This window comes from Cervus canadensis, chromosome 12, assembly GCF_019320065.1.
Source record: "Cervus canadensis isolate Bull #8, Minnesota chromosome 12, ASM1932006v1, whole genome shotgun sequence".
Classification (NCBI taxonomy): Eukaryota; Metazoa; Chordata; class Mammalia; order Artiodactyla; family Cervidae; genus Cervus; species Cervus canadensis.
This window is the reverse complement of record NC_057397.1, coordinates 12,860,613-12,887,061: the sequence shown is the minus strand read 5'-3', so window position 1 is coordinate 12,887,061 and position 26,449 is coordinate 12,860,613. Positions and strand designations below refer to the sequence as shown.

Below are 26,449 nucleotides of genomic sequence, written 5' to 3'. Positions count from 1 at the left end.
CCCTTGAACTGGTCAAGTTCTTCCCCCACCCACTCGCCAAAACCTTTGTATTATTTCTTCTTTCCAGGCTCTTTCATATCATGGGGGCTTAAATGTCACCTGGTCAAAGAAGTCTTCCTTTCCTTCCCATGCAAAGTAAGATCTGAGCTTCCTTCCCCATCCCAACTCCATTATTCTATATTTCAACCCTTCCACTACTTCCTTGGTGGTGACTATTACAATTTGTAATGATTCCACTTGCTTGTTTTTTAATGTATTCTCTACTAGATTGTAAATCCATGAGCACAAGGATTCTGTCTTACCTAATAGTGTCTCCCTACCACTTTTGAGTTGTGACAAAGTGAAAGTGATAAGTTGTTCAGTCTATGCAGTATTTATTATATGTGGTATGGCGGCCATTTCTTAGACTCTTATAAACAATGGCTAATAAAGTCAAAATTGCAGACTTCATTGCTGTGTGAGCCAGTTTCCTTTACTTGTTTTCAAAGGCTCAAACCTGACCAGCTGTTGCCATCATTCTATCTCCAGCCCCACGATAATGTTGCAGGTAATACATTAAATACAAATCCTTACCATTACTATTCAATACACTCAGTTCAACAGCTACTTATAAGCACTATACAGTGTGTATCTTACAAGGAGGGGGCGTGGGGGTGTCATCATCCACTTGTAATGAAAAGTAGTGTTATTTTACTTAAACAAATAATAGCAGGAATTAGTTTTGATGCATATTAGGGGCCAGAAACCATGACAAATGTATGTACATCATCTCATTTAATTGTCAAAACAGCCCTAAACAGTATAGAATACCAAGAACATAGGTTCTAGAATCATATTTATTTGGGTTCAGATGCCAGTCCTGCTTCTCTTGTTGTTCAGTCGCCAAGTCATGTCTGACTCTTTGTGGCACCATGGACCGTAGCCCGCCAGGCTCCTCTGTCCATGGGATTTCTCAGGCAAGAACACTGGAGTGGGTTGCCGTTTCCTTCTCCAGGCAATCTTCCCAACCCAGGGATCAAACCTGCGTCTCCTGCATTTGCAGGCGGATTCTTTACCACTGAGCCACCAGGAAAGCCTTCTGCTACTCTTATAAAGTTCCTTAACTTCTCTGTTTCCATTTTTTCATGGGTAAAGTGGGGGTAATAGTAGTAACCACATTTTATTAGGGTTGTTGAGAGGATTAAATGAGATCATGCATGTGATGTACATGGCACATAGAAAGCATTCCATAGATACCATCTGCTGCTGCTTCTTAACTTGTCCTTCTGGGGGGCACTGTATGTCCTTCAGCATCACAGGATGCATCCAGCACAGAGGGAGTTAGCCAGGCTGAGTTCCTGCCCTTCAGAAGCACACCATCCGAGACAGCTGTGAACACACAGAATTCAGAAGAAGAGAGCAAACACGTTCCTCCAAATGTCTGTGTTCATTTTATGGGCCAAGCCCAGTAAACCCATGTTCTCATTTCCTTTTCCACCAAAATAGCTGTCTCTGCTCCCTGAAGAGGCCTTGGATTATTATAGTTCCTTAAATGCCCTGAAATCCTCAAGAGAGAAGGAATGTTTTTCTAAAGCAGGCAGAGCTTGGAGCTAGAAGACAAAAGGTTAAATTCTCTTAAGCTACAACAATGTAACTCATTTCCTGTTTTTCTCAACTGTCTAGACACAGATCTCATAAGCATTAGCCATGAATCCCACCATCAGGTTAAAAATAGAAGGTTTAAATATGAAATGCTGTGGTGGGGGAAAGATTGTAGGTTTCTACCTTCATCCACAAAATGACTACTTTGAAACGGGATGTTTCATCTTTGCTGTTAGTTTTTCCATAAGTTCTGTTGAGCTCTATTTCAATGGCAGGAGTAGAGAATACATTTTTTCTAAAGAATATATTTGCCCCTTGAAAAGCAAATGCAATTTTCCCCATAGACTTTAAAAGCTATTTGAAGACATACCTTATAGCAGCTTCTCTTAACAAGGAATGTGGTCACACAACTTTAAAAATTTCACGTTATTGTGCAGACCAACATTTAGTCCCAGAAATTTATACAACAAAAATCACATTAAATTTGACATGTTTTCTTCTTCTTTTATATCTTCTGCTTCCATAAAGTGGTCTGATAAATATTTTGTTTATATCATATAATTTTTCTGGAAAATATATTTTTTTTAAACTCCTTTAATAATCCCTGGGCAGTGTTACATAAGTGTGGGGGGGACTACCATGACACGCTTCCCAAATTTATTGGACCACAGAGCCCTTTCATCATGATAAGCCTATTAACACTTCCCAAAACAGTATTCCATGGAATACCAGTTTAGGAAACATGAATTGGATATCTCTATGATTTTTTTTTTTTTTCTGTTCTCAGAATTATATCAGGTTAGGTCCCTTTTCTAATAACCTAGGCTATGTGAATCATAACATAAAATTGAAAGTAAACAAGTACCGTTGACTTTGCAATATTGTAATATTCTCCTTATTTGGGACAGACAAATAGAGAAGCCTGCCTTGTAGATACTCTTGCAGCTTCTTTAGAGTGAATGTATTCATTATGGCTTTTAATATTTATATAGGGAATTCCCTTATGGTCCAGTGCTTAGAATTCCATACTTCGGGGGCATGGGTTCCATCTATGCAGGGAACTAAGACACCACAAGCCAAGCAGCTCAACCCAAAAAGAAATCTATACAGATTCATTGAAATAAAAGTTGATGTGTGTGTGCTAGTAAACATAAACATATTTCCTAGCTCCGTCCACTGAGAGGACCTAGAAGCAATGATGCCCCAGCAGCAATGAGCACCCCTACCACCAAGATCATAGTTTCTAAATCCATTCTCCAATAAAAGGAACTAGTGCTTTGGGGGACATGAAAGGGGTGTTGGGGCAAGGAAATGTAAGACGAGCCTAGAAAAAGTAGGCACTGCCGATAGTAATGAATGATGGAGCATGCTGAAAGAATACAGAAGCCAACCTAATTAAGCTCCTCATGGGAAAGCTGGAACAATGTGATCATAATAACAATAGTATTAGATTATAACCCATAGAATAAAATAAATATGTATTAGCTCATTCTAATACAAATAAGTAAGTGGAAGAAAAGAAACAACTTTTCCTTACAGAGGAATTCCAATTAACAAATATAGGCATGAAAGAAATAGAAAATCTCCAGTAAGCAAACACCACATTAATAATTGTTTCTGGCAAAAATCCTGCATAGATGCTAAAACTAGTGTGCAAACGTATGACAAAAAAGGATATATTCATGGTCTCAAAGTATCTCCCCAAGATATTTGTTAGCTGCAAGAGGAAAAACAGTAACTTAAATTCAAGAAACCTGACAGATACTACTTTAACCAAGAGGTCAAGTTTAACAACACCAGTTATAAAATACATTGGCATTGTGTACCTCCTGAAATGGTACATGGAGAAAGGTATGGCATTACTTCTGAGGTATCCTTGCTAAATTGCATTACCTCAATTTAATCAAAGAAAACACAGACAAGCCGAAACTAAAGGACATTCCACAAAGTAACTGATAAGTTCTCTTCGAAAGTGCTGAGATCATGAAACACAATTTTTAAAAAATCTAAGTTGGAGAAGACTAAGCTAGTCGTCCCATAAAGTCCCTGCATTGCAATAGGAAACTGGAAACTTAAACAGGAAAACAAGCAATTTCAAGTAAGGTCCGTAGCTTACTTATTAGCATTGAATTGATCTTAATTTCTTGGTTTTGATCATCTGACTGTGGTTAATCAAGATGTTAACATTAGGGGCTTCTCTGGTGGCTGAGTGGTAAAGAATCCACCTGCCAATGCAGGACACACAGGTTCGATATCCCTGACCCAAAGATCCCACATGCCACAGAGCAGCTAAGCCCTTGCACCACAACTATTGAGCCTGTGTCCTACAGCCTGGGAGCCGCAACTACTGAAGCCCGAGCATACTAGAGTCCATGCTCCACAACGAAGAGAAGCCACAGCAATGAGAAGCCTGCACCCCACAACAAAGAGTAGCCCCCGCTCACCACAACTAGAGAGACGCTCGCACTGCAATGAAGACCCAGCACCGCCAAAACTAAATGAAAAAAATTTTAAAGATGTTAAAATTAGGGAAAGCTAGTGAAGCACATATATGAATTCTGTGTATTATTTTTATTAACTTTTCTCTAAGTCTAAAATTAGTTGACATTTTTTAAAAGTTAAAAAAATAGATTCATTAGCCAAGTATTTATAACTCAGTGCTTGTGAAAACCAATGATATTAATAATGTTAATAGCAATAATAATAGCGATCTGATTTTTTTTTTTAAGTTTTCACTTCCTGACCATCTTTAATGTACCAGGAGTTGCAGTGGGAGCTTCTTTGTGCTCACGCATGTGTATGTGTCTATGTGTATATGTGCATTTTCCTTTAACCTTCACAATGTAAGATGAAGTTAAGCAACATGACCAAAGTAATATTACTGGTCAGTGGCAAGAGCTATGACATCAACTTATGCTGTAACTTAGCAAAAACAATGAAAGTAAATTACTTACTATTTGAAAGAGGCTAAATTGAGAAATAAATTACAGGCAATGTTGAATATCTATACTACACTATTTCTGTTTCTTGTTCATCTAAGACTTAAAGGCATGTCAACAATTAAGAGATTCAAAAATATAAATTAATCAATAACCTACATGAGTAATGTCCCCTTTTCTACCTGAAAATTTGTCCGTAAAAATTCCTTAGAGTTGCATGCATGCCTCGGAAGCTTTTGCCAAGCTTTCTCACACTGATTTTACTGAATACTCACAACCACCAAATGAGATGTGTCATTTTTTGCCATTTTATAAACAAAAAGAAAACTAAATCTCCAAGAGACAGAGATTTTGTTTTCCCCACACATCATCCCATCCCTCCACCCAACAGGCAACAGCCCTGGTCATTTCTGTCCATCAAAATTAAAATCAACTAACATCCAAGGTGTCATTGAACAAGGAAATAAGTAATGAAAGTCCAGGAGTGGTGGCTGGCAAAGGGGCAAACCGATGGGAAGGAGGAAGATGTTTTGGCTAATTAACAGTTTTTAAATGTGCTTCTAAACTCAGGTCAGTCACTTTCTGTAACCTGGACAAGTTATTCTTTCTGCCTCTTTCTCCTCAACTGAAAAAACAAAAAGAATTGTAGTAAATGTAGTGGGGGGTCCCCCTAAATTTATGCCCATTCACAACTTCAGAATGTGACCTTATTTGGAAATAGAGTTACCAAAGATGTAAATAGTTTATTTAAGATGAGGTCGTACTGGAATAGGGTGGGCCCTTAACCTAATTGACTAGCGTCCATATAAGAAGAGGAAGTAGGGAAATGACAATTTAACTTGGGAGACAGAGACTGAGTGATGCATCTACAAGCCAAGGAACCTAGAGGAGGCAAGAAAAGATTCTCCCCTACCAGTTTCAAAGGGAGTGTGGCCCTGATGACACCTTGATTTCAGACTTCAAGCTTCCTGAACCGCTAGAATTCACATCTGTTGTTTTAAGCCACTGAGTTTGTGGTAGTTTGTGATGCAAGCAGTCTTAGGAAATGTATGTTGTTGTTCATTTGCTAGGTCGGTGTCCAACTCTTTTGCGACCCCATGGACTGTAAGTAGCCTGTGAGTCTCCTCTGTCCATGGTATTTCCCAGGCAAGAACACTGGAGTGGGTTGTCATTTTCTTCTCCAGGAGGTCTTCTTGGACCAGGTATCAAACCCGTGTCTCTTGCATTGGCCAGTGGATTCATTATCACTGAGCCACCAGGAAAGTCCAGGAAATGTATACAATTGCTTTATCAAGGCTAAGTTTAAAAAGAGGGTGTTCCTGCCCTAGGAAAATGTATGTAACGAAATAGAGTCAAATAGGCATACTTTTAAGTATCGGTGCTGGCTATTCACTATTTAGACATACTCTTCTCCATTTCCCACCCTTCTGTGTGGCCTGGAGTGCTGATCCCAAAAGACTGTGGTGTCCAGGCTCCCCTGCCCTTGGATTCTGGTTGAGTTTGGCCAGTGGGTGACAACAACTGGGAACTGGAGGCTAGGAGAAGTTTGGATATTTCTCATTCTCTCCCTGCCTTGCATTCTGGCTATGTTTTCCTCTCTCTACCACTTCAGCTCCTGCTAGGCACCATGCCCAACTCCCAACCACCATCTGCAGCTTTGAGACCCACAGTACAATTTCCTCCCCTTGCTCCTTCATCCCTTGGGGGTTCCCTCTGCTTCCAGTCCCAAAGAGCCTCAACATCCCTATCGGTTCCCTCTATCCCTGCCTATTACAGACTGCATGTGTATGCCCTACCCCTAACTCCTATGTTGAAGCTCTAACCCACAATGTGATAGTATTTGGTGGTGGGGCATCTGGGAGGTAATCAGGGGTAGATGAGTTCATGAGGGTGGGGCCCCTATGGTGGGATGAGTGCCCTTTTAAGAGAGAAAAAGAAACCAGAGCTCTCACTCTCTCCATGTGAGGAGAAAGAGGGCAGCCATCTGCAAGCCAGGAAAAACACCTTGACCAAGGCTCTAGTCTTGGATCTCCCAGCCTCCAGAGCTATGAGAAATAAATGTCTGCTTTTTAAGTCACCTGATCTGTGACATTTTTATAGAAGTTCCAGCCAGTACACTGACTCACCTGGGTAAACATTAAATCCTCTTTAAAATCCTGGCTGAGTGTACTTTAGATTTTCCTTCCAAAACCTTGACTAACAGAATTGTCATGTTATGAAACCAGATATAAACCTGGCCAATGCTGGATCATGTCACAATGACACATACCTACAGTTTTCCCTTCTGGGCACTGGATTTTTTAAAATTATTGTATCAGCTGCAAGGGTCCATTTAGGTCTATCCAATCTAGAAAATTACCTTTATTAATAGAAGTGCTTTAACTCTGGGCTCTAGAAAGACCAGAAAATAATGCACTAAAAATGATTACACTATTGTAAATCAATGTATGGGTGAATAGCAATAAAATAAAATTTTAAGTGATTTGACCCAAAACTCTACAAAATACATTCCTAATTCTCCTCAAAACTGTCAGTCATAAAAAACAAAGAAAAATTGAGAAACTGTCACAGACCAGAGAAGACTAAAGAGACACAACAACTAAATGTAACGTGGTGGTATCCTAAATTGAACTGTAGAAGAGAAAAAGACATTAATGGAGTAAGTAGTGAAATCCAAATGAAGCCTGAAGTTTAGTTAATGGTAATGTACCAATGCTGGGCTCTTGGTTTTGATAAAAGTACCATGATAATGGTACCATAGATAATGGGCTTCCCCAGTGGCTCAGCAGTCAAGAATCTGCTTGCAGTGCAGGAGCTTCAGGAGATGCAGAATCTATCCCTGGGTTGGAAAGATCCCCTGGAGGAGGAAATGGCAACTCACTCCGGTATTCTTGCCTGGAGAATCCCGTGGACAGAGGAGTCCATAGGGTCACAAAGAGTTGGACACGACTGAAGTGACTTAGCATGCACTTAGCATGCATGATCATACAAAATGTTAACATCAGGGAAAACTGAAACTGGGTAAGGGATATATGGGAACATTGCAACTCTTCTGTAAATCCAAGATATTCCAAAGTAAAAGTTTATTTTAAACAAAAAAGTTTAAAAGAATTAATAAATAAACAAAAAAGTGGCTGGACCTACATTACAAATGAAAACTAAATACAGGTTAAGGGACAGCAAACTTAAGCATCAATAATTTGTTTACAATATTGAAGATTACAAACTGAGTTTCTTATATAAACTCAATACTCCTCTCCAAAGATACTGAAAACCTTTCATTATACAAAGCTAAGAGAAGTTGTACTAGAAGAACAAGCAATGCAAAAGAGATTTCAATTCACATATGCACACCTATCCCATTTGAAAGAAATAAAACACCTGCCAAATAACTGCAAAGCAAAGCATTATGCTAACTCACACACAATCACCACTGTTCAGCCCAAATGAGGGTGCTATTGAATGTCTCAATCTGCTAGTCTTGCAGACACAATCTCTCTTTCACCCTATTTCCTGTGTGTCTTGAATAGAACATTAGGTTATTGAAATGACAGAAATTTTGGTTTCAACTAGAGTGGGATGTGTCTGGGGAGACCCTAAGAAATAGCCCTACAGAGAGCAGCTTCAGATGGAACATGGACTCCTTCAGACATCTGGACACAAGTCCCAGCCTTTAAGCCCTCATCCCTTTCATTCTCCAAGCAAAATGCATCAGTTTCACTAGGTATTCAGTTCAGTTCAGTTCAGTCGCTCAGTCGTGCCCGACTCTTTGCGACCCCATGAATTGCAGCACGCCAGGCCTCCCTGTCCATCACCAACTCCCGGAGTTTACTCAAACTCATGCCCATTGAGTCGGTGATGCCATCCAGCCATCTCATCCTCTGTCGTCCCCTTCTCCTCCTGCCCCCAATCCCTCCCAGCATCAGGGTCTTTTCCAACAAGTCAACTCTTTGCATGAGGTGGCCAAAGTACTGGAGTTTCAGTTTCAGCATCAGTCCTTCCAATGAACACCCAGGACTGATCTCCTTTAGGATAGACTGGTTGGATCTCCTTGCAGTCCAAGGGACTCTCAAGATTCTCCTCCAACACCACAGTTCAAAAGCATCAATTTTTCGGGGCGACAGGGGAAACAGTGTCAGACTTTATTTTGGGGGGCTCCAAAATCACTGCAGATAGTGACTGCAGCCATGAAATTAAGATGCTTACTCCTTAGAAGAAAAGTTATGACCAACCTAGATAGCGTATTAAAAAGCAGAGACACTATTTTGCCAACAAAGCTCCGTCTGGTCAAGGCTATGGTTTTTCCAGTGGTCACTAGGTATTAGCCCTTAGCAAAGAGCAGTGGGCATGAAGGTGATCTGGGGCCTTGGTAAGAACAGGCTCACATGGGCTCTTAAGAGCATGGACAGCATCTCACAGTCTCTTTTACCTCTTCAAATTCCTAGCAGAGGGAGGGCAGGCACACACATTTTCCTTGATGCTGCTAATGGAAAATTAGATTCTATACAGAAACACACATAGCAGGGACTGGTCTCTTATGCACAACTGTATTCCCTTGGCCTGGTTAATGCCTATATAGTAGACACTCAGTAATCACTAATTTGGTGAATTAGACTGTCAATCAACTTTCCCCTCGGCACTGATGACAACTTAAGAAAAGATGTTACTAGGTCTCCATCCAATGGGTTCGAGTTTTATTCACATTTTTGTGTTTTTTATCACCACCTCATTCAAAAAGCCATTATTTGCCCCCAAGTGTACTTTACAAAAGAATTCTTTGATCTGGTTATTATTCATATATTTCCATCAATTAAAATATAACAACAATTGATGATTTTTGACAAGGTTGCTAATCAGTTCAGTTCAGTCCCTCAGCTGTGTCCAGCTCTTTGCAATCCCATGGATTGCAGCACATCAGGCTTCCCTAGCCATCACCAACTCCTGGAGCTTGCTCAAACTCATGTCCATCAAATTGGTGATGCCATCCAACCATCTCATTCTCTATCATCCCCTTGTCCTCCTGCCTTCAGTCTTTCCCAGCATCAGGGTTTTTTCGGTGAGTCAGTTCTTCTAATCAGGTGCCCAAAGTATTGGAAATTCAGCTTCAGCATCAGTCCTTCCAACGAATTTTCAGGACTGATTTCCTTTACGGTTGACTGGTTAGATGTCCTTGCAGTCCAAGGGACTCTCAAGAGTCTTCTCCAACACCACACTTCAAAAGCATCAATTCTTCAGCGTTCAGCCTTCTTTATGGTCCAACGCTCAAATCCATACATGACTACTGGAAAACCCATAGCTTTGACTAGACAGAACTTTGTCGATGAAGTAATATGTCTGTTTTTTAATATGCTGTCTAGGTTGGTCATAGCTTTTCTTCCAAGGAGCAAGTGTCTTTTAATTTCATGGCTGCAGTCACCATCTGCAGTGATTTTGGAGCCCAAGAAAATAAAGTCTGTCACTGTTTCCATTGTTTCCCCATCTATTTGCCATGAAGTGATGGAACCAGATGCCATGATTTTAGGTTTTTAAATGTTGAGTTTTAAGACAGCTTTTTCATTCTCCTCTTCCACCTTCATCAAGAGGCTCTTCAATTCCTCTTCGCTTTCTGCCATAAGGGTGGTGTCATCTGCATATCTGAGACTATTGATATTTCTCCCTGCAATCTTGATTTCAGCTTGTGCTTCATCCAGCCTGGCCTGTTGCATGATGTACTCTGCATAGAAGTTAAATAAGCAGGGTGACAGTATACAGCCTTGACATACTCCTTTCCCAGTTTGGAACCAGTCCGTTGGTTCTAAATTGTTGCTTCTAACTGTTGCTTCTTGACCTGCATACAGATTTCTCAGGAGGCAGGTAAGGTGGTCTGGTATTCCCATCTCTTCAAGAATTTTCCACAGTTTGTTGTGAAAGGGGAAAGAAGAGTTTCTTCAATAAATGGTGTTGAGGAAAGTAGATGTCCACAGGGAAAATAATGAAGTTAGAACCTTATCTCACACCATACACAAAAATTAACTCAAAATGGATTGAAGACCTAAAAAATGAAAACTATGAAACTCCTAGAAGAAAACACAGGGGGCAAAGCTTTATGACACTGGTCTTGACAATGACTCCTTGAGTATGACACCAAAAGCACAGGCAGGAAAAACAAAAGCAGACAAATGAGACTACATCAAACTTCAGACTTATGTGCATGAAAAGGCAGAATCAGTAGAGTGAGAATTCAGCCTATGGAATGAGAGAAAACATTTGCAAATCATGTATCTGAGAAGGAGTTAATATCCAGAATATATATATTTTTTTTATTTCAAACATGAAACAGCATTTAAACATCATTATGCTAACAATCTAATAATACTAAACTTCCACATATTATCTGGTGGGAATGTAAGTTGGTACAAAACTTTAGAAAAGCAATTTGGAAATACGTTTTGAGAATCATAAAAATATCCATGCCCATGCCATAAAAAATATCCAAACCCCATTTCCAGGAATTTGTTCGAAAGAAATTATACTATAAGAGAAAAAAACGACTTATGTATAAAAGATGTTTATTTCCAAGTTATTTATGTAACTGCTGGCAGACATAATCAAAATATATTTTGTTTTTCTCCCACCATCCCTCTAAAATGAACTCATTTGGAGAGAGGGGCAGTAAGGAGGAAGAAAGGAGCTTGTCCTTGACTCTAGATGACAACTATTGCTGGACCTTGTCTGCTCTGGCCACTTCCAAGTAATGACAGTTTGATGCCACATCAAGTCACAAACATGGTCTTAGTAGAGTAATTCAATGTGTCAGGTCATTATATTAATCAACAATTCAGTTTCATCCCAACACTTTCTCCCCCATTCCCAGATAGAGCCAGCAGTCCAGTGCGAGGTGGAGGGGAGGAGGGGTCTCCTCCGCAATTTCTTCTCTCTTCCACTACTCTGTCGCATGTCCTCCCCCACTCACTAGCTGCTGTTTTGGATCCCATGTCAAAGTGACAGAGGTAAATGGTTATGTCCCGAAATACTTTAATTGGCTTGTGACTGGCACGGTCGTAAGTTCACTGGACTTTGAGGCTATAAACTGCTTCTTGCTTGTGCACTTTTTCATGGGATCTTTGGAGATCTCCATCTCTGGGGACCTCTCCAGTTTTTAATTCTCAGGACAAGAGAGATGTATGAAGCATTCCATCCCAGCTGCCAGTACCCACTGTGCCCCTGGTTCCCTGACAATCCTTTCTGTTCAAACTTCATCATTTGAGTTGTTCTCACCGCCTGAGAAAGTCCAATGGGCAGGACTTAAATGACTCCTGCGGGGAATGTATAAACTATGTATAGGTATATGATTAAATATTACTAAGATATAAAAAATAAAGAACTATTGATACAAGCAACAACAAGGCTAGAACTCAGGCTGTTATTTCTGCTAGTGAAAAAAGCCAATCTCAAAAGGTTACATACTGCATGATCCTAATATGTAACAATCTTGAAATGATAAAGTTATAGTGATGGAGACCAGATCAGTGATTGCCAGGGAATAGGGTTGGCAGAAGGGTCTGAACAAAAAGATGTAGGGTGAGAGAGCTTCTTACTAGTAAATCAGTATCCTGATTGTGATGGTAATACACAAATCACAAATCTGTACATGTGATTAAATTCCCCACCTCCTTGGCAGTCTAATGGTTAAGATTTTGCCTTCCAGTGCAGGGGTGGGTGGTTTCAATCCCTGGTCAGGAAGCTAAGACCCCACATACTTCAGGGGCCAAAAAACCAAAACATAAAGCAGAAGCAATATCATAACAAATTCAATAAAACTCTCTGGTCCACATCAAAAAAAAATTGTTTTAATTGCATAGTAACACACACACACACACACACACAAGTGCATGTGAAAATGGATGAAAACCAAAAAAGTCTGTAGTTTAGTTCATAGCCTTGTACCAGTGTCAATTTCCTAGTTTTGAAACTACAACTATCACTGGGGAAAAACTGGGTGGAAGGCACATGAGAACTCTCTGTTTTATTTTTGCAACTTTTTGTAAGTCTTAGAGGCTTTTTAAAAACATATATATATATATATATATATATATTTTAAATAGCTCTAGCCTAGTTCTCTCCCAAGTGACTCACATTTGAGTCCTAGGAAACCCTCTCTCATCCTTTGCTCCAACAACCCCTGGGAGGACCAAACACCACCTTCTGTGTCCTGCGGCCACAGCCCACCCAACTGGTTTTCTTTGTCTCCAATTATAGAAAAAAGTACTTCAAGTTCAATATGTGGACCTGAGGAAGCCCCCATCATGTACTTTCAGAAAAGGAGGCAGAACCCTGTCTTTCCTCTGGGGAGGGAGGGGGGAGTCCCAGCATGCAATGCTCTCTCTACCTCCTCCCATCCTCCTCTCCTCTCCACACACACACCTGTGCATTCGGACTGGCTGCGGGAATCTAGGACTTGCATGACAGATTCATGAGAATTCCCCTGGTATAGTGGATGCTGTGGTCTCTGCCCACAGGACGGAGGCCCTCATTGTCACCCTGAGTCTCTTTGAAAATGGATCTAAGCTAACTACCTCACCCAAGGTCATGGCCACTTCCCAGGGGTAAGCCGCATCCAATGACTGGTCCCTGGAGAGGTAAAAAGACCCAATCTCCTCGCCCCAGTACAGAACAATTCTGCAAGACGATCTTAGCTCCAGAGCCAGTGGAGGGCTGGCTGAGGCCTTTGTAGTAACTGGGTTGAAGTTCAACTATTCCTTCAGCCCAGTCGCAACTTCCTTTATTCCTCCATAGGCATTGATCTCCAGCACTCTCAATAAACCTCCTGGACTGAAATCTTCATCAGGGAACCTGATCTGTGACACTTGACAAATTCCATCTATGATTATCAGTCTCATATAATTGCAATCTGATACCTATTGAATCAGTACCTGAGTCAAAACTGAGAAAGGAAAAGTCCCACATGACACCATGTTATGCTTCTAACAGAAATAACTGAAGAGAAATTTATTAATAAATCACAGCAAATCAGCTTCATGGAATAGTAAAGAGTCAGGAAAAATCATGAACATTTTACACCAAAATATTTCAGAAAAATGACTATGGTCTAGGATTAAGAGAACAGAAAATTGATTCTGGATCAAAAATAGAAAAAGAGGGACTTCCCTGGTGGTCCAGTGGCTAAGACTCCATGCACTCCCAATGCAGGGGGCCCAGGTTCAATCCCTGATCAGGGAACTAGACCCCACATGCTGCAGCTAAGAGTTTGCATGCTGCAACTAAAGACCCCACATACTGCAATGAAAATCAAAGATCCCACATGCTACATCTAAGACCTGGTGCAGCCAAATAAATAAACATTTTATGGGGAAAAAAAAACGGAAGAATTTTTAGAAAGAAAAAGCAATAAAGGGCATCTTGGCAATGATGGGAAAAATCTGGATATAGATAGTTATATATAGATTATGTGGTTTCATCAATATTAATTTCTTGGACATCATAATAACAATATTGGGATTAGGTAGAAAACTGTCTCCATTCTTAGAAAATCCTATTAAGAGAGAAAGAGAAACTCTTTCTCGCCAAGAACAAGAACTCACTCTCTGCAGCGATCTTATTCCCATTCCTGTGCTAAACGCTCCCCCTTGTGTACCAAAAGAGCAGACCACATTCATCAGAATGCATTTTAAAACTCCCCAACACAATAGGAAAGCAAAGCTCCAAGACTTGCAGAGAAGGTCGTCCAAGTGTGGCACACTTTAATGCCCTCTCTCCCAGCTCCCAACCAACAGTGGACAGGTTCCCGTTCCCCAGACTGTGTCTCATAAGATCAAAATCTGAATTTCAGTTCTCATGGAGGGAATGTATGGTTAGCCAAGAGGTGGGGAGGAGGGTACCTATAACCTTGCCCATAAAGGTCGTGGGCTCCTGAGTCAAATAGCCCGGAGGCTAAATCCCACTCAGTCTTACTTAGCTGAGTGACCTCTTTGAGCATCAGTTTCCTCATCTGTGAGCCAGGGATGACAGTAGTACCTATCAAAGAGTAACTGGGAGAATCAACTGAGATTATGCAACCCAAGACACAGCCTAGGGCTTGGTCTATGTTCTAATAAAGTTTAGCAAATATTAGGAACTCCTTGGCAGTCCAGTGGTTAGGACTCAGCACTTTCACTGCCAGGGACCAGAGTTCAATCCCTGCTTGGGGAGTTAAGATCCCGCAAACCACATGCGATGGCAAAAACAAAAAAAAAAAAAGATTTAAAGCTCAGTAAGTATTAACAATTATTATGATCTACTAATCTCTTCTTGAGGAGGCTTGTAAGAGAGTTCTTTAGAGCCTTGTAGAGCATCATTTGAAAAATACTGCCCTGAGTATCTGATTTGTAGAATTTATTCTTGGGTAGAATACATCCAATGTTTTTTCTACAAAGCTAACATTACTATCATATATTAAAAACAAAAAATAGGGCCTCCCTGGTGGTAGTGGTAAAGAATCGGCCTGCCAATGCAAGAGACATGGGTTTGATCCCTGATCCGGGAAGATCCCACATGCTGCGGAGCAACTAAGCCACAACTACTGAGACTGTGCTCTAGAACCAGGGAGCCACAACTACTGAGCCCGCCTCACACAACTACTGAAGCCCGTGCACCTGAGAGGATGTGTTCCACAACGAGAGAAGCCACCACAATGAGAAGCTCGCACACTGCAACTAAAGAGCAGCACCCCCCCGCCCCCGCCATCGCTGCAATTAGAGAAAAGCGACAGAGACCGAATACAGCCAAAAATTAAATAAATAAAGGGTTTTCAAATAAACAGATAAGAAAAAACGAAACTCTCCTTCAGAGATTCATGCACTGAAAAGGACTATTTCATTAGGGATAGCTTTCCTCATCAGTGATTTCCAAGAAAATGGATTTTTGAGTTCTCTACCAAGTTTTCTGCTCACCATTGTGCCTCCTCTGGATCTTCTGCTTGACAGCCTAACCATGGTCTCCTTTAAGGCAGGTCACTCTCCAGCCCCATGACAAGATGCCTGGAGGCTCTCATTCATGCTCCTGCTTCATGGACCCAAGTGCCTATGTCTCCTCCTCCTTTTGCTCTGTCTCTTCCTTTCCACAAATCCTCACTGAGCATCTGTCTCTGAAAGACACAAGTCTTGTTGGTCTTGGGTACTAAATTATCCGGACCATACTTCCTGCCTTTTATGAGTTTATACTGGTGTCTAATAGGCCAGACTCTAGCAGGAAAGCCAAACGTGTAAAAAGATCCAGGGAGACATTACAGTGAATACAAAGACTGGTTAGTATCAGAGAACATCAGGAGCCCACTGGGTTTAGGAAAGCTGAATTAAAATCCTAGATTCCCTACAGACTGGCTTTGTGAGCTTGAACAAGTGAAACAACCTCTCTGGGCTTCCCTGGTGGTTCAGATGGTAAAGAATCTGCCTACAATGAGGGAGACCTGGGTTCGATCCCTGGGTTGGGAAGATCCCCTGGAGAAGGCAATGGCAGCTCACTATACTATTTTTGCCAGAAAAATCCCATCAGAAAAATCTCTGTCCCACTGATGAGGACAGAGGAGCCTGGAGAGCTACAGTCCATGGGGTCACAAAGAGCTGGACATGATTGAGCGACCTCGACATACCATCTCTCAACTGTCTTAGGTTGGGTTCCCCCAAAGCAGGAACTGAGACGGGGCTGGAGTACAGGTGGTTTATCTGGGAGGTGATCCTAGGAAGCAGCAGCCTGGAGTGGAGAAGTGAGGTGGGAGAGGCAAGGGAGCGGGTTACGGTGAAGGCAATGAGCAGGTAGTGGGGGCTTCACCCTGCTGCGTACCCCTGGGAGAAGCTGCAGCACCCCACTGGGAGCTGTGCCCTTCAAGGGGAAAGAAAGCAGAAGCCTTTATCCACCAGCTCCGCGTATCAGCAGAGGCTGAAGCCTGCTCCAGCCGTTTTAACTCCTTCCTGTATCCAGCCTGACCAAGCCAGGGTCAAGTGCACCAGGACCAAGGAAAGCCCTTCACGGATGCACCAGGGCTTCACTCAGGTGAGAAAGAGTAAGGGGAGATGGGCCCTCGATGGGAGGGAGGGACTGACAGCAGCTGTTACACCTTCTAGAAGAACTGTTTTGCAGACAAATGAGAAACTCAGGGAGCCCTGAACAGAAGCATTAAATGCACGTGGATGTAAAAGCAGGATGAAGTACCTCCTCCACCGACCCCTGGGTGACAGAGCAACTTAAGCATGTTCTTATCTCCTTGCTTCCTCTTCAGCTTTCAACTGGTATGAGCCCCACCAAGTCCTCAAGACAAAATCTTCCAGATCTATCCTTCCTCCAATTTCCACAACGGCCTCCCTAGTCCTGACCCTCTTCTGTCTGTATGCAGAGGCCTCTTTCCTTTGGTCTCCCCTCTGCCAATCACACCCCCACCTGCCAATCACAGTCCAAGGACACCCTACACAATGCTAGTTTCCCCACATCCTTCCCCTGTTTAAGAGCTTGCCCCCAGAGGCCCCCCTCCTTTTTTTTTTTTTTTACTATAAGATTAAGCCCTAATGGGACTTCCCTGGTGGTCCAGTGACTAAGACTCTGCACTCCCAATGCAGGGAGCCCAGGTTCGATCCCTGGTCAGGGAACTAGATCCACAAGCCTCAACTAAACGTCCTGCCCCCCACAACGAAGACGGAAGATCCCGCATACCACAACTATGGCCCGGCGCAGCCAAATAAATTTTTTAAAAGATGATTAAGCCCTAAATCTCATCTTGTCGAGGCTCTCACATTGTAAAGACCAACCACATTCCAAAGACAGGCCACCCCATTACTTCCCCAGGCTCTCACTTCTATAATCCACTCAGCATCTCAGTCCCGAGACCAGCAAGAGAAGCAATGCTCTAATTCCGCCTTTGGATTTATTCCAATGTGACTGGATCTTCACCTCAGGGGGTAGCAATCCTGGAGTCAGACCCAGGTTCAGATGACATTCATCTGCGTGTTGACTGTGCTCCTTGGGGAACATTGCCCGCACCTGTTTCCTCATTTGAGAAATAGATAATAATAATCCCTACTTCATATGGTTGTTGTGAGGATGAATCATTTCATATACAAGCAGTAGCTTTGACCCGCACTGTTACAAACTGATAGCCCAATAAATACTGGCTATCATGACGGGTTCCCACAAGGGGTTATTTTAAGATTCTTAAATTCAAGAGCGATCTATCTACTAAGAAGGTTTTTTCTCTGCATGAGCTCATGCTTTCTGAGCCTTTCTGCCCCTAGGCTGCAGCTCAAAGCCATATAAGGCACCAAAACACATTCCTCATGAGCACAGACAGCTCCTCAGCCAACCCTTGAAAGGTCCCACCTTTACCCACAGCAGCCAAATCAAAGGTTAGCACTGCTGAGCAGAAGGCTGAGATCGGTATGATAGGAAAACAATTGGAGGCATGTTTCCCCGTTACTCAGTCTCTCTCAGCGTATGGACGTTGCTGTCAAGTTCTCTAGGTGTGTGTCACACATTCTGGCTTCCCGTGCTGCTGGTCCACCCCACTTTCACTCCAGAGAACACCTGAGGATGCAACTGTTAAAAAGCTCTGCTTTGCTTATTAAAAAAAAAAAAAAAGGTCCTATGGGTAAATGTGTGAATGAGGGAAGGTGTGATTTATATATTTTTAAATTTTATGTATTATTTATTGTATTATTATTTTCAATATTTTAAATAAAATACTATTTATTTATTAATGAGTAAGATTCTTGATGGGGCTCACAACTTTTTTTCCTTTTGATAGGGGTACAGTGTGAAATGGAGCAGGACCACATGGTCCTTGCCCCCCCACCACCGTGTCCTCTGCATGCCTTTTGCCTGTGGGAAACTTTAGTCAAAGAATAAGTTTAATCAGAGAAATCAGAAATGTGGAAACAAAGGAAAACAGTCAAAGGAGACTAAATAATAGTAATGTTGTCATTAAGCACAATCAAGGATCTTCAGTTCTTTCTCAAGGGCTATAGAGAATATTCTGACCTATATCCTGTGAGCTGTCCTATAGACACTAGAACAGCAGGTAGAAAAGTTAACTACATGATGACCAGACTACCCAGGATATGAGCTGCCACAATGCATTTTAAAATACTTCCTCATTTATTTGGCTGCGTTGGGTCTTAGTTGAGGCATGCAGAATTCTTTAGTTGCAAGGAAATGGGAACAAGTGCACCCCGGAACTGAAGATTAACTGTACCTAAAACAACCAAGATGATACTAGTCAGACCAGTGATGACCAATTTGAAGATGACTGTTAGAGATGACTGTGCTGTTTCTGCATGTGAACTCCCCTACTCTGTCTATAAAAGCTCTCCCCCACTGCTTGTCGGGGGCAGGGAGGGGGTGGCGTCGGGGGCGGGGCGGGGGGGGGAGTCGGCCTTTGGCCAGATATCTGCCACCCTTCCCCCAGTTGCCAGCATCTGAAATACAGTAAACTTTTCTTTCCACCAACCTGGCCTGTTTATTGGCTTTTGAGTGTCGAGCAGCCATGGTGAGCAGCCAAACCCCCATGCATACTTTGCGGTAACAAGTTGATTGACAATGTTGTCTTAGTTTCAGGACAGCAAAGGAGGCTCATGACTCTTAAAAACACAAAAGGATATATGAGGGAGTTTCCCTTCTTCCTCTGATGCCAGCCACCCAGTTCTCCTCTCCAGAGGCCACTACTATCACCAGTTTCTTTGGGATATTGAAAATTCTTTGAGATGTTCTATACAAATACAAGCAAATATATACCTATTTTCTCTCTCTCTTTTTTTTTCTCTAACCAAGACACAAAGGTAGCAGATACATGTATGTTCTAGGGTCCTTCCAAAGTAAAGATGGATTGACTTTTATCTATTTTTAAATATTTATTCATTTATTTGGCTGTGCTGGGTCTTCGTTGCAGCATGCAGAATTCTTTGGTTGCAACATACAAACTCTTAGTTGCTGCATGTGGGATCTGGTTCCCTAGCCAGGGATCAAACTCCGTCCCCTGCACTGGGAGCACAGAGTCTTAGCAACTAGACCACCAGAGAAGTCCCTATTATTTTCTCTTTTATTTATTTATTTTTTTTTATTTTCTCTTTTAATACACACTTTTTCAATCGCTTTTTAAATTTAATTTTACTAAATATTTAATACACGTGAAAGAATATAATATCAACTTAAAGAGTAAAAACACTACCAGTCAGCTTAAGAAACATAAGCTTCATTTGTTTTCGTAGCTTCATGATGTTTTCTTCCATGTTGTTGTTCAGTCGCTAAGTCGCGTCCAACTCTTTGTGACTCCAAGAACGGCAGCACGCCAGGCTTCCCTGTCCTTCATTATTTCCTGGAGTTTGCTCAAACTAAAGTAAATTGAGTCAGTGATGCCATCCAACCATTTCATCCTCTGTCTCCCTCTTCTCCTGCCCTCAATCTTTTCCAGCATCAGGGTCTTTTCCAGAGAATCAGCTCTTCACATCAGGTGACCAAAGTAATGGCGCTTCAGCTTCAGTCCTTCCAATGAATATTCAGGGATTGATTGGTTTGATCTCCTTAGTGTCCAAGGAACTCTCAAGTGTCTTCTCCAGCGCCACAATTCAAAAGCATCAGTTCTTCAGTGCTCAGTTTTCTTTATGGCCCAACTCTCACATCTGTACACGACTACTGGAAAAATCATAGCTGTGACTATACAGACTTTTGTTGGCAAAATGATGTCTCTGCTTTTTAATATACTGTCTAGGTTTGTCATAGCTTTTCTTCCAAGGAACAAGTATCTTTTAATTTCATGGCTACACTCACCATATGCAGTGATTTGGGATTGCCTTCCACAGAGTTGGAAACAAATTGATTTTTATTTTTTAAAATTTCCAAGGTGCCTAGAAGTTTAATAGGTGGCAACATCATTTAAGTTACAGAGCTAAGAGGTTGGGAAAGTGAAAGAATCATCACTTTAAAGTGACATTTTTTCAAAGGATGAGCTAAATATCATTTTTCTGTTTCACCCTGAGGTAATCACATAAAGCAACTCTTGGCTTTTCCTTCAATACTTGGTAAAGAGTCCAGGTACACACTTTATTCTAGCATAATTCCTGTAAGAGTTGATGTTATTCAGAACTGACCAAAATAATTATTTCCTGTAATGAGGTAATTATGTAATTAATCAAGTTCAGCAACACTTTATTGTAATTCTGTTTACTTAAAAATGACTAATGCTTTAGGTATTTAAGAAGTGCATCTTGTGCTCCAAGTTTTGAAATAAAAGTCCTTGTGACATGTAAGTTCTCTTGACATTTAATAGCATCAGGAATAAGCAGGTTGACTATTAACTGAATCGTTTATCTGGAAATATAACCACTGTCAGATTATAAGGAACTATGAAATGGAATGTCACAGCCTCCGGAATTTGGCATTCCTGTAAATAAGTACAGTGAGTTAAAGTGACTTACTCCAATATTATAAAGCAATTATCCTCCAATTAAAAATAAATTTAAGAAAAACAATGAAGTGACTTACTTAAAGCCAACTTTACTTATATGTATATACATATATGTGTATATGTATATATATATTTATTATTTATTTACTTATTTGGGCTTCCCTGGTGGCTCACTGGTAAAGAATCTGCCTGCCAATGCAGAAGACGCAGGATCCCTGGGTCAGGAAGATCCTCTGGGGAAGGAAATGGCAACCCACTCCAGTATTCTTGCCTGGAGAATTCCACGGACAGAGGAGCCTGGTGTGCTGCAGTCCATGGGGCTGTAGAGAGTCAGACACGACTGAGCAACTAAACAGCAAGAGCAGCATTTATTTATTTATTTATTTGACTGCCTTGGGTTTAATTGCAGTACACAGGATCTCACTGCACCAAGCAGATCTTCCCTTGCAGTCCATGGGCTCTCTAGTTGTGGCTTATGGGCTTAGTTCCCCAACCAGGGATCAAACCTACATCCCTTGCATTGCAAAGTGGATACTTAACCACTGGGCCACCAGTGAAGTTCCAAAGCCAACATTACTTTTGATCACGAATCCACCTACAGCAAAAGGAGTAAGTCAGTGAGTTGGTACCCTAGGATTCTCTGGTTTTACCACGTTCCTCATAACCCAGAAGTAGCTGATCTTCTGGAAGGTAGAATAAATGGCCTGTCGAAGGCTTAGGCACAGCACCAGCAGAGAGACACCACCTGGTGATGCTGACCTCCTGTCCTCAAGAATGCAGTAAGCCATGATGGTGCTGCCAGAATTCCTGGCACCAAAGGATACGTGTGAAGCATCTCTGGCCGCTACACCCAATGATCCCCTCTCCAAATGTTTGCCTCCCTTCTCTGTGATTTGAATCAAACTCTTTTTGGCTTCAAGCAGCAAGAATGACTTCTGTTATCTGCAACTGAAGCCTGACTGGTATGCTTACTGAATCAACACCTCTCAGATAGGGCTCTGAACATCAGCCTTTTGTGTGTGTGTGTGTGTGTGTGTGTGTGTGTGTGTGTGTAGGCTTCCTCTAGTTGCAGTGAATGGCGGCTACTCTCCAGTTGTGGTGCATGGACTTCTCATTGCAGTGGCTTCTCTTTTTGTGGAGCAGAGGCCCTAGGTGTGCAGGCTTCAGTGACTGTGGAGCTTAAGTTGCTCTGTGGCATTTGGGATCTTCCCAGGCTAGGGATCGAGCTGTTGTCCTTTGCCTTGGCAGACAGATATTTAACCACTGGACCACCAGGGAAGAACAAAATAACTCTCTTAAATGAAGCAATGAAAGCCCAGAGAGGTTAAGTGACTTCCTCAAGGTCACTCAGCAAGTGACTAACAAAAGCACAATTATAATGGGGACTAAAGACTCAAACCTGATTTTTCCTGCATTCTGAGTGCAGGCACTAGGTCCCCTCTGTACCTGGCCCCAAGGAGGTCACACACAGCTCTGTACCCCATGGGCCTTGAGTGGAAAATGACTCATATATCACCCATGTTTCTAGAAATGGTGTCTGTCAGAACAATGTGACTTTATTAACATTTTTACCGTCAATTTCTTTCCAACGTTCTTCCCAGAAATTGCTCTAAAACTCCAGATCCCCATGGAAACCATTGGAAAGACTGCCTATTGACTCTACGTGTGATGCTGCTGCGACTGCTCCCTTGATAACAAACGGATGCTATTAAAAGCCTGGCTCAAATGGAAGCCTGCTATAGCTCATGGCGAGAGCCACATTCTCTTTGGACTGACAGGGCGAAAAGAAATAACCCTCTGATGCTAGGCTACGTGGTCAAGTTTAGAGGAGAGAAGGAAAAAGTAATGCCTTCCCCAACTGTCACGAGCAGACACAGAGGACAAGGCGCTTTCAATATATGTTTACAACTGGAGACTAGAGTGAAGAACCCACCAAGAGTGTCAGAGTGACGCCGATTAAATCAACTCACAATAATCTTTGCTATCTGCCATTTGTGATGTCCTTTCTAGACCAAAAAGTGAAAGAGTAGTGGAGTGGAGGCTTGAGAGACCAAAAAAGAAAAAAGGATAATACCATCTAAATAAGAATTATATAACTTTCCTAAACAGTACAGTACTGTTTGCAAAAGGACAGTACAATCTGAAAATGGAACAGAACCTGGTCAAAAGGAAGAATGCAAAGAGCAAGAATTTAGCAACAATTTTCTGGCATTACTCAGAGATCGGGCAGGGGCGGTGGGGGGGGGGGGGGACCCTGATCTTCCAGACCCCTGAGGTAGCAGGGATTGCTCCTTCATTAAATGTTCCAGGCATGTTTGTTGGGCACCTACACAGTGGCAGACAACATGCTAGGCAAGGCAGAGAGAGCTCATAGTCTAGTGATGGGAGATAAAAACAGACTTTACACAAATAAATATAGCAAATCACTTTAGTTAAGTGATAACTGCTGGGAAGGGGGAGGTGGTGAAGCAGTCTGATACTGACTGGGGCTGGCAGCTTCTGACACGTGACCAGGAAAGGATTAGCTCAATTGTCAGGGAGCCGACAGCCAAGAGAAAATATGAAGGGGCAGAAAAGGGGTCAAATTAGAGCAAATAGCATGTGAGGTCCCTAAGGAAGGAATGAGTTCCTCCTTCTTAGGAATAGCAAACTCACCAGTGAGGCACGACAGGAAACGGCCAGGAGCAGGGGTGCTGGAATCACAGAGGCAGTCATGTCCAGGCCCTACAGGGCATTGTGGGCGAGAGTAAGAACAGTGGATTTGATCTTTTCCCCTTTTTTTAAACACTGATTTTTTTTTTTTTAAGCATGCTCACTTATTTATTTATGCTTGGCTCTGCTGGTCTTCACTGCTATGAACAGGCTTTCTCTAGTTGCAGCAGCAGGGGCTACTCTCTAGTTGCTGTGTGTGGGCTTCTCATTGTGTGGGCTTCTTCTGTTGTGAAGCACAGGCTCTAGAGAGCAGACTTCAGTAGTTATGACGCACGGGTTTAGCTGCTCCGTGGCATGTGGGATCTTCCAAGACCCAGGATCTTGCCTGTGTCCCCTGCATTGGCAGGCGGAGTCTTAACCACTGGGCCACCAGGGAAGTCCTGAATTTTATCTTAAGTATATGTTGAAGCTAGTGTGAAGTCCTGGTAGTGGTGGTTGTTTTGAAACAAGGAAGTGAGATCATCTGTTTATATGTTTAAAAGACCACTCTGGCTGCTTTGTGGAGAAAACACTGAAACGTGGGAAGGGGACAAAGGAAAAAGCAGGGAGTCCATTAGGGGTGGTGCCTAGACTTCTCTAAGACCTGGATGAGACATAGCCAGTGCTCTACCCACAGGTTCCCCATCTGTGGATTTCAATCTGCAATCTTCCATCGGTGGTTGGTTGAGTCCACTGATGCGGAACCCACAGTTGCTGAGGGCCGGCTGTATGACACCATTTTATATAAGGAACTTGAACATCCAAGGGGCTTGGTATCCACAGGGGTCCAGGAACCAATTCCCCATGGGAATCAAAGGATGACTATCCCTCTGGGGTATCCAACTTCCCTTCCTCCAGTCGATGCTGAGGAAGGCGGTATGAACTGATGGATGGATCTAGTCAAGAACACAGAAGTGTTCGCCCTGAGTGAGAATGGTGGGCCTGAAGGACAGGTCTCTGATGTCCCTCGAGGTCTCTCTGAAGGACTAGAAGCGGTAAATTTGTTCCTCATGAAGGAAGAATTTGATGATGGCCATGATCAGGGCAGCCCCCTCTTGACCCATATCCCACTTCAGGACAGCCCCACTTCTCTATTCCTTTCATCAGACCATTCTGCCTCCTGCCTCCCCTTCTCTCCTAAACCCATTTCAAGGAGGCTTTCATCCCCACTGCTCCTCTGAACTTGCTCTGAAGACATTTGCCAAGGCTGGTGGTCATCTCAGTCCTCAGCTTACTCAGTTGATCAGCAACATCTGACTCCCTCTTGAATTATTCTTCTCTGAGCTTTCCTGTCTTCTCCCCCTCCCTACCTGACCAGCCCCTCCTTCCATCCTCTTTCTGGAGTCTCTTCATCTCCTGACCTCTAAGTGTAAAAGCTCCCAGGGCTAGGGCCCCCACGTCTTCAGTCTACACTCCTTCAGTCAGTGATCTCACTGAGTCCCGTACTTTTATATACTATTAACTGAAGTCTCCCCACTTTGTATTTCCAGCCTGAACCTCTCCCCTGAATGCCTTTATCCAACTATTTGACATCTATTCTTAGACATCTAACCAGCATCTCAAATTTAAGATGCCCAAAATAAAACTTGATCCTCCTCAACACTCCTCCTCCCCAAGATTTCTCCACCTACCATCTTCCCCAACTCGGTAAGTAGCCACCATTCTTCCACACACAGTGTGTGTCCATTGTCCATCTTCTCCACCAGAATGTGGTCTCTGTGAGTGCAGGAGCTTGTTTTCTTCGCTGCTCAATCACCAGGGCAGGAATGCTGCTCGGCACATAGTAAGGGCTACTTGTTGAATGGATGAAACACATCCTCAAGGAAGCCTCCCTCCCAGTCCCCTTTAACCAGGTAATTTCCCCCATTACACATTCTCATGGGGCTTCCCAAGTGGCTCAATGGTAAAGAATCCGCCTGCCAAGCAGGAGCTGCAGGTTCAATCCCTGAGTCCTTGGGAAGATCCTCTGTAGAAGGAAACGGCAACCCACTCCAGTATTTTTGCCTGGGAAATCCCATGGACAGAGGCACCTGGCAAGCTATAGTCTATGGGGTTGCAAGGAGTCTGACACAGCTGAGCGACTGAGCATGCACGCACGCACGCGTGCTCACACATGCTGAGAACTGCTACCTCTCTGTGTCAGCACTCTCACAGATGCAATCGCACAGTCATTTGATTGCTGCTACTCTCCATCGTGAGTCTATAAGCTCCAGGCGAGCAGAAGCTACTCTGGTTTCAGTTACCAGCATCTATCCTGGGGCCTGAGGTTACAGAGTAGGCCCTCAATAGGTTAAAAACAATAATATTGGTGTTTTTTTTAATATTTACTTGACTGTGCCGAGTCTTAACTGCAGCACACAGGATCTTCACCCTTTGTGGCAACATGCAGGATTTTTCATTGCAGTGTGAGAACTCTTAGTTGCAGCATGTGGGATCTAGTTCCCTGAACAGGGATTGAACCCAGGCCCCCTGCATTGGGAGCTCAGGGTCTTAGCCACTGGACCACCAAGTAAGTCCCTAGAGATTGTTAAATGAATAAACAGATAATATAGCCTAGGGGTTCTCTCTCCAGAAAAATACACTCATATACACTCTCAGTGTGTGTTGGGACTCCAGGTTAGGGACCCTTTACATTCAGGTTGCTCTTACAAAATGCCACAGACTGGGTAGTTAATAAGCCTCAGTAATCTATTACTCGCGGTTCTAGAGGCTGCAAGTCCAATCAGGGTGCCGGCATGGTTGGCTAAAATCACAGGTTTGCAGGTTTGTCATTGTATCCTCACATGGCAGAAGGGGCTAGGGCACTTTAGGGGAT

At 42.6% G+C, this 26,449-nt stretch overlaps 1 long non-coding RNA gene and 1 other non-coding gene across 3 annotated transcripts; one reads left to right on the top strand and one right to left on the bottom strand.

The window, feature by feature from the left end:
* Positions 1–1,062: 1,062 nt before the first annotated feature.
* On the bottom strand, positions 1,063–25,573 carry LOC122451391. Of its 2 annotated transcripts, none has more exons than XR_006272401.1 (3): positions 25,266–25,573; positions 23,599–23,667; positions 1,063–1,368 (listed from the first exon to the last, which is right to left on the bottom strand). It is a non-coding gene; the product is annotated as an uncharacterized LOC122451391 (long non-coding RNA). The 2 variants fall into 2 exon arrangements; XR_006272400.1 differs by lacking the exon at positions 25,266–25,573 and adding an exon at positions 23,760–23,923.
* On the top strand, positions 17,065–17,137 carry TRNAG-CCC. Its single transcript has one exon. It is a non-coding gene; the product is annotated as a tRNA-Gly (tRNA).
* Positions 25,574–26,449: the final 876 nt, after the last annotated feature.